The sequence below is a fragment of the Gavialis gangeticus genome, unplaced genomic scaffold (genome assembly GCF_001723915.1).
Source record: "Gavialis gangeticus isolate Ggan-Ray unplaced genomic scaffold, GavGan_comp1, whole genome shotgun sequence".
Taxonomy (NCBI): domain Eukaryota; kingdom Metazoa; phylum Chordata; order Crocodylia; family Gavialidae; genus Gavialis; species Gavialis gangeticus.
Window position 1 is genome coordinate 40,040,263 of NW_017729026.1, and position 7,667 is coordinate 40,047,929.

Here is a 7,667-nt window from a genome sequence, read left to right on the forward strand (position 1 = left end):
TGGGGTAGGAGAGTGGCAGGGGGGAAGTCCCTGGGGGCAGTGGGGGGGTGAGGACCTGGCCCAGATCCCTGAGGCTCACTAGTCCAGCTTTGCACCGAACGGGTTACATGGCTCTGGGAGCTGCACACAGGAGCCGCACCTCCCGGAGCCCTGTGACCCACTCTGGTGCAAAGCCGGACTAGTGAGCCACATGGGGCTGGGCCAGGTCCTCACCCCTTCACACAGGCACAGGCGGCACAGACGGGCGCCAGCCCTGGGGCCTGGCCCATGCTGACAGGACCCGGTGTAGCACGTGGATCCTGCGTACCACGCCGGGTCCTGCCACCTGGCCTGGCCCTTCCTATAGCAGCAGGACCTGGCCCAGCCCGGCTGCCTGCTGGCATGAGCAGCCCCAAGACCAGCAGAACCCAGCTTGGCTCCACATGGTCCCCATGCGCTAGGCCGGGCCGGGGAACATGAGCCACCTGGGGCCAACAGGAGGCAGCTTGGCTCCATACAGTCCCCACGTACATGCCATCCAAGGTGCCTGGGATCCTGTGGAGGATAGGGGATGGGGCCCTCCAGGGTTGAGCTGGGACCCTGGCAGGAAGAGGGGCATTCTACATGCTGGGGGGCCTGCACCCTGTGGGGGCTGGGGGACTCACCCCTCCTGAGAAGCCCCCATACAAGGTCCCCCACAACCACAGTGCTCCCAGAAATTGCCCCACTCCTACCCACAGACCAATCCACACCCCTCCACAGCCACCCATCCACCTTCCCCCACACCCCTTCTTACCCCCTGTCTACAAACACCACATCCCCCCCATCACACACCCATCATATACGAAGAAAACCAAAAGCACATATCAACATGCAAGGTTCTCCACCTTAGGAGGAAAAACCTGCAGCATCCTTATAGGCTTGGCAGTGCTACGCTGGCTAGCACTACAGAAGAAAGAGACTTGGGGGTCATTGGCCACAAGATGAACATGAGCCTGCAATGTGATGCTGCAGCTAGTAAAGCAACCAAAACACTGGCTTGCATCCATAGATGCTTCTCAAGCAAATCCCGGGACATTATTCTCCCCTTGTACTTGGCCTTGGTGAGGCCGCAGCTGGAGTACTGCATCCAGTTTTGGGCTCCACAATTCAAAAAGGATGTGGAGAAGCTTGAGAGAGTGCAGAGAAGAGCCACGTGCACGATCAGAGGTCAGGAAAACAGACCCTACGATGACAGGCTGAGAGCCATGGGGCTCTTTAGCCTGGAAAAGCACAGGCTCAGGGGTGATCTGATGGCCACCTATAAGTTTATCAGGGGTGACCACCAGTATCTGGGGGAACGTTTGTTCACCAGAGCGCCCCAAGGGATGACGAGGTCGAACGGTCATAAACTACTACAAGACCATTTCAGGCTGGACATAAGGAAGAATTTCTTTACTGTCCGAGCCCCCAAGGTCTGGAACAGCCTGCCATCGGAGGTGGTTCAAGCACCTACATTGAACACCTTCAAGAGCAAATTGGATGCTTATCTTGCTGGGATCCTATGACCCCAGCTGACTTCCTGCCCTTTGGGCGGGGGACTGGACTCAATGATCTTCCGAGGTCCCTTCCAGCCCTAATGTCTATGAAATCTATGAACACACATAGGTATTTAGAATTTATTTTTTCATGATGAGAGACAGTGGTAGGCTTCCAAATTGCTTTAACATTGTAAATATACCAATAAAGCATTACCCAACTTATTACTCTCTCTCTCTCTCTCTGGGTGTGTAGGTGTGTACAGTGGTTTTTTGTTTTAAATATGGAAGAACATGAATTTTGGGGGATTTTTAAAAATGGATTTGGGATGCTGCTGCAGCAGTCCAGCTGGCACAAGGGGTAGTGGCCCCAGGTATCAATTGGCTGAGCTCTAGAAGCTGCAGAGAGCAAATATCCCTAAGCTGCTTGCCAGGGCAGCTTTTTGTATGTATGGGGCCAGGACAGGGCAGCTTTTTATACTGCTGGGGACAGCACAGGTGCTGGACCCAGGCTCTAGCTCCCCCTGGCTGAAGATCTGAGAGGAGCCAGGCAGGGTTATTTTGCCCCAAGTGGCACAATTTGCTCTACAACAAAGTACATGTCCAAGCACGTGCACCAAGGCAAAAAGCCCCAGCTCAAATTTGCACCACTTCTATTTGAGCTGCTGGAAGCGCACATGCTTGCATGTGTGGATGTGCCCATATTGTTCAAGCCACTCAGGTCAGTTGTCATCTTTCTTGCATGGACTTGTAGCAGATCTGACCTTAGTTCAGCACCTGAAGTCCTGCCAACTCTCATGGACAGTGAAAGAGGGACACAGAGACCAATCACATTTCACAATCACACAGTACCATTTATTTTAGGACAATAGCGTGACAAGAAAAAAAATGCATCCTCAAATGATAAGCAATCCACACACATGCTATCTTACCAGATGTTAATCAAACACAAGGCACTAACAGGTACAAATATAGTTTAGTCTCTTCATCAATTCAGTCTGTAGCTCTATATGTGGCCCTATATCCTAGGTTTGGGTGTGAAGAAATCCCTCTCCCTCTCTCCGCCCTGCCTTGGGACATCTTACTCACCCCTCCTCTTTCAAACTGTGTGCTATTAGGTTTCAACCTGGTCACCTAGGCAACTGGACTGTAAAAATTCCTGAGTGGGTGGGTGGCTCTGTATAGTAACGCCCCCTACTGGGCCACAACACAGAGCTTCTACTTAATATCCTTCACCACCTTTGTCTGTCTGCTTTCTTGAACCAGGCAGAAGGTAGGATAGATTTGCACCTCAGAGACTAACTAAATATGTTCTTGAACCAGAACAAAGCACTATATGTAATGTTCATTATATGGTAAAGCTTTCCTCAGGTTTTTTCCCCTGCCCAGTAATTTGCATCAGTCACCTCACAATAAACCAGGAGAACCATGCTACATAACGCTTACAGTATTGATTCAGAAGTCTTCCTGAAGAACCTGTGTGTCCATAGAATTTATCACATGTCAGTACAATAGTCCTTGAAAGCCTCAGTGTTTCTGAGGTATCACATCTGTCACAGCTGGGTAATGGAACTGAAGTTATACAGCTCATGTGTGGGGCAATATTTAATATTTACTTTCATAGTACTGAGAATTAAGTCATGCTTGATCAATAGGCTAATAATATAGGGTTTTATATTTCCCATCCTTCTTTCCCCCCACCTTCCACATTGTCTTTTATCAAAGTTCAAATCTTGTTAAACGTTGGTAAATAAAGGCCTTAATATTTAGTATGCATATATCTCAATTTGATATTCAGTTACTGAAAATTAAAACAAAATATGATTTCCTGTAAAATGTCCAGAGCTTTTGGATTGATTTAAACTATTTTCCATTCTGGTATAATATGGTATTGAAAGTGAAAATACCCTTTTTATAGAAGGAAAATATCTTTACAAAACTTATTGAATGTTAAATTCACCTGCAAAATAAAGACTAGTATATGTGGTATCATTTTGGCTGAAATAATTTGAAGAGAAAAAGAAAAATCTAGATCTGCAAAAAATAATCTATCCAGGTCTAGAGCAAGAAATTGTAACACGCATTATAAAGCACCTTATTACTGGTATCACACTGCAACACTTTTCCACCATCACTAATAACGTTAGTGTAATTGCTAGAACATGACTGCATAATTGCAACATACATAAAAACATTGATTTACAATTTAGTAATTTTTTGCAGTCTTCAGTTGTCTAAATTATTCAGTTTTCAGAAACAGGTTGTATTCAAAATATGTATAAAACACTAATGTAAAATACCAAACCTTTGAATATGAGCTATTAAGTTGTACTGTGGTTACTGTATGGATCTGCATTTCAAGTAGGTTATTTTATCCTGACTTCATTAACAGGTTTTGAAAAGAATGATGATGAGTAAATTAGAATGTTCTCCCTGAAACATTCCAAGGTATTCATCTACCAAGGAGTCATGCCTTCATTGTATTTTTATGCAACATGTCCTTAGAGACCTTACAGGTTTGATCCTGTTCCCATCAAAATTAACAGCAAAACTCTAGCTCTTTATAAACACACAGCCTCTTATATACACAGGTTGTCATTCAGCATGTGATTGTGGGAAATCAAGGTACCTTGGGAGTTAGTAATGGGGTAAGATAAGGAATAACTTATCCTGTTCAGGCATGATCTAGCAAAACCATATAAGCACACACACATCACTATTAGGCATGTGGAGCTCTATCCAATTTCCAGTGAACAAATGTTCATAAAACAATCATAACTGTAACCTTCAGTCTTTCTGCTGATCTCAGCAGGGAGACCAGGGAGGAATGATGTGCTCTCACCTTTAAGAAGTTCTTCCTTAATTGGAGCACCAGGGTTCCCTGGCGCCCAGGGGACAACACCTCCATTTGCACCTCCCCCCAGGATGATCCAAGCAGGGGGTGGGCCCAAGAAAAAAAAAACAAAAAAAACCCAGCTTGTGCAGGGCCCTGCCTCCTGCCCCATGGAACATCTATGGAGGAATTACCAGTGCAACACCAGCTGCAGGGAGAGGGGCACTGGCCAGAATTTCCAGTTGGAATGGCAGAACAAACCCACAACCCACTGGGCGGACTGGTGGGCCACACAGCAAACACGGAGGCTCTCCGGCTGATGTCCCATCTGGGAACCATGGCCCCCAGCACTCCCCCTGTCAGTACACCGCTGTCTTCCTTCAAAGTTATCTTTTTACACTCTGGATTAGTACATATTAAGTTTAAATATCCACTGTTTGTGCTTTTTGGCATAAGCATCTTTGTTCTCCTCTTCTATCAGTCATTTTACCCTTCAGGATCTCTAAAAGAAAGAAAGAAAAAAGTCAGCACAGGCCTGGGAGACTTTTTAGACTGAAACAGCATAATCAAAACCAACAACAATCTAAATAAAACAGACCCAGTCATTTCCCTTTTGAAAAAGTTAAGCTTTATAAATATGCATACAAGGTTGAAAGTCTGAATATTTCCAGGGCAGTTCTCTGCACAATTAGAGAACTTCCCTGGAGTTCTCTACTCTACTATGTATAGCCAGAAATGCACTTTGAGCTGAATATTCCATAATGTAGTCAAGTACTTAGTGCAGTGTACTGGCACACTGACAATGTATTTGAATTGTAATCATTTTAATGTTCTAATATTCCACAAATGTGTGCTAGCTAATGAAAAGTAGGTTTGCGAGAGAATTTTTGGAACTACAAAAGTCCAAAAGAATGTGGCAGAGTGAATCCATTAATGCTTTAGGACAATCCTTGAGCTTTCACCCCTACCCCCACAATCTGTTTCCAGGACCTTCCTTTTCATCTTGACAAGCTACAATCCACCTACCTTCAAATATGCTTTTCACAACCTGACTTTTCAGTAGCAATGGTGAATTCCTCTTTTTCGCCACAAGTCCATAAGAGTAGAGATTGCTCCCTCTTCCCCAGCCAACAAATTCACTACTAAGGACAGTGAGAATATGTTGGCTGCTCAAAAAGATAGCTTCAGGCACCTTCACAATTAAAGCAAGGACTACCACTTTCTGAACATGTGACTGCTAGTGAGTCTTCCTTCCTCACATCTGTTTTAATTAAATTTATTTTGAGGGAGTTGTGTCCCACCCAACAGCTGGTTGATACAGCAGTGTTCAAGTGTCTGCCCTGAAGCAGATAGACTTGGGTTGCTTTTCTCTATTTGTGGGGCTTAATGAATGGGCTACAGCATCTATTAGTGCCTCTAATTAGAGCCAAAGGTAGATACAGAATGAATGCAGTAGTATGGATGCACCCTACCCTGACTTTCAGACCACACCACAGGAGCAGCAGCAGGGGAATTTTTTAAGTTCATAAATCAGGAAAACAAAAACCTTCCTTCCCTTATGTGTTTATCAGCACCACCCTCCCCTTCACTCTGCCTCACCTTCTACTGCTACTGTCCCCACAATCTCCAGCTGCTCCAGGGTGAGCTGCACTCCAGCACCCTCCTATCCTACTCCAGGCACACTGCAGGGAGCTGGGCTTAGCCTGGGACAGCAGTGTCTTGGAAAAATCCTAAATATATGCTGCCAACACAGCAGAACTGTAACTGACATGCGTGATTGAAGTCTGTGAGTGGAAAGTTCCAAGGCTCACCCAGCTCGTGCCCCCTGGGTGACCTGCGGACCTGTACTTACTTTCCCCACAGACACATGCTCAGTGACAACTAAAGCATGAGGTAATTTGACTAGAAATTTCTTCTCTGTATGTGTTCTGATTGGCCACTAAATTCAGATAAAAGTTCAGTGAGCCCCTCCCTCGGGGGGAGATCGCGTTAGCTGGAGACAGAGGCTGGTGTGTTCCAGGGACTGTCTTTCAGTCAGGCTTCTGGGCCTATTGATCTCCTCCCCCGATTGGCATTCCGTGTCACTTGCTGTTATTGCATTGCTGTTTTGATTTCCTGGCTTCGACTTACCTTTGGCATTGGCTATCGACATTGATCCAGATCGTTCCTCACTGGCTTCGGCTGTATCCTCTATTCATCACACCAGCTCCTGACCTCTGCTTTGGACACCATTTTGGCTCTTCGTTGTCCTTACTGGACTGGAGTCACATCGTTACAGTTCGTTGTGCGTTACCAATTTATAAGCTGTTGACCAGCCCTAGGACTATCCAACAGGCAGCCGCACCTACCTCGTCAGAGGTAGAAAGCAAGGGCTTGTTGGAGAACCCTGTGGGCCAACAGACCCCTTTGCTTGTTCACCTGTTTGTTAACTGTAACTGAAGACATCGTTTCCTACGCATCTAAGCGTAAGTTAAATACATTCCATCTTGTTTAAGGAACCAATACGCTTCCTGTGCCGCTCAGACTCCATCGCCAAAACTCCCACCTGTCCGTATCCAATTTGCCACCACCCGGCCGCACCACCGTGACCAACACCGTAAGCTTGGCTTGCCAGCTCGATGTTGCTTGACAAGCAGCAGCAGGAAACAGTTTCTGCCTTTATGCCTGATCCCTCTGGGTGTTCCTCACCCACCCAGAGTCAGATTCAGGACACAGCCATCTACCCATCAGTGTGGCCACCACCACAGTTTCTGTCCCTAGTGAAGCCCAGCTCCCCATGCTATCCTCCTGGAGCAGGGCAGGAGCTGCTCTGGATCTCACTCTGACCCCAGGGCAGCTGGAGGCACCTCTTGTAACTTCACAGGGGTGGAAAGATTAGACAAGCCCAGGAGAGAGTACCACACAGCTTACATGACTGATAACATTGTTCCAACAGAAACCCAAACTGAAAGCAAACATGGTGTAGCAGAATGCCATCTCAGTCTCTCCTCAAGCTCTGCTATCAGGCTTATTACCTATCTGACAATTTCATTACCATGGTCACTGCAAAGGCAGACACCTCTGCCTCCCCCCATCTGCTTCAGGTAACCCTGAGTTGTAACCTGAGCTGGATACATTCCAGAGGGAGGGGGGCAGCTGCTCCCTTTGCCTACGTGACTGGCCTCACACACCTGGGTGGGGGCTTAAACTCCCCATTGTTCTAAGCAATGACATCAGGATGGGGAGGGGACTAGAAACCCTGCCAGTCTACCCACTAGCCATGATGAGGACTCTCAGAGAAGCTGGACCATCTGAAACTTGCTCCCTCTCTCTTGAAACTCATGGTCAATGAACTGCTT